This window comes from Schistocerca serialis, unplaced genomic scaffold (assembly GCF_023864345.2).
Source record: "Schistocerca serialis cubense isolate TAMUIC-IGC-003099 unplaced genomic scaffold, iqSchSeri2.2 HiC_scaffold_875, whole genome shotgun sequence".
Lineage (NCBI taxonomy): Eukaryota > Metazoa > Arthropoda > Insecta > Orthoptera > Acrididae > Schistocerca > Schistocerca serialis.
This window is the reverse complement of record NW_026048491.1, coordinates 52501-53741: the sequence shown is the minus strand read 5'-3', so window position 1 is coordinate 53741 and position 1241 is coordinate 52501. Positions and strand designations below refer to the sequence as shown.

Genomic DNA, 1241 nt, shown 5'->3' with positions numbered 1-1241 from the left:
GTTGGAGCTGCCGGTCACCGTAGGTGGCGCGTGTTGTCTCCCGCCGGCAATGCCACGACAGCACGCTCCCGGGCCTCTGTCGGCAGCGGCAAGCTCAGTTGGGAGCACGGGTGGTCGCACCTAAAGCGTCTACTCGCCTAACTCCGGGCGATTGCGCCTCTCTCGAACCCGACCAAGTACTTAGGACGGCGCTGCGCGCCGCCGGGACCTGAGAGGGTTTCGAGGTGTGTTGTGCAGGGGAGCTCAGCCTCCTCCTGTTTGCAGAATAATTGAGCGGACGCTTGCGTGTTCGCGCGGGCCCCCGGGACACACTCCCGGGCGGCCGGCTGCTCAGCTCTAGTTGACGCAGCTCCCTGGTTGATCCTGCCAGTAGTCATATGCTTGTCTCAAAGATTAAGCCATGCATGTCTCAGTACAAGCCGCATTAAGGTGAAACCGCGAATGGCTCATTAAATCAGTTATGGTTCCTTAGATCGTACCCACGTTACTTGGATAACTGTGGTAATTCTAGAGCTAATACATGCAAACAGAGTCCCGACCAGAGATGGAAGGGACGCTTTTATTAGATCAAAACCAATCGGTCGGCTCGTCCGGTCCGTTTGCCTTGGTGACTCTGAATAACTTAGGGCTGATCGCACGGTCCTCGTACCGGCGACGCATCTTTCAAATGTCTGCCTTATCAACTGTCGATGGTAGGTTCTGCGCCTACCATGGTTGTAACGGGTAACGGGGAATCAGGGTTCGATTCCGGAGAGGGAGCCTGAGAAACGGCTACCACATCCAAGGAAGGCAGCAGGCGCGCAAATTACCCACTCCCGGCACGGGGAGGTAGTGACGAAAAATAACGATACGGGACTCATCCGAGGCCCCGTAATCGGAATGAGTACACTTTAAATCCTTTAACGAGTATCTATTGGAGGGCAAGTCTGGTGCCAGCAGCCGCGGTAATTCCAGCTCCAATAGCGTATATTAAAGTTGTTGCGGTTAAAAAGCTCGTAGTTGGATTTGTGTCCCACGCTGTTGGTTCACCGCCCGTCGGTGTTTAACTGGCATGTATCGTGGGACGTCCTGCCGGTGGGGCGAGCCGAAGGCGTGCGACCGCCTCGTGCGTGCTCGTGCGTCCCGAGGCGGAGCCCGTTGAAATCCTACCAGGGTGCTCTTTATTGAGTGTCTCGGTGGGCCGGCACGTTTACTTTGAACAAATTAGAGTGCTTAAAGCAGGCAAGCCCGCCTGAATACTG

At 55.8% G+C, this 1241-nt stretch overlaps 1 non-coding gene across 1 annotated transcript in view; it reads left to right on the top strand.

Annotated features, from left to right (window-relative positions):
- Positions 1 to 350: 350 nt before the first annotated feature.
- LOC126452456 (small subunit ribosomal RNA) overlaps positions 351 to 1241 on the top strand; it is a 1909-nt gene continuing 1018 nt past the window's right edge. The window contains exon 1 of the ribosomal RNA XR_007584619.1: positions 351 to 1241. This exon is cut by the window's right edge and continues 1018 nt beyond it. This is a non-coding gene — a ribosomal RNA (small subunit ribosomal RNA).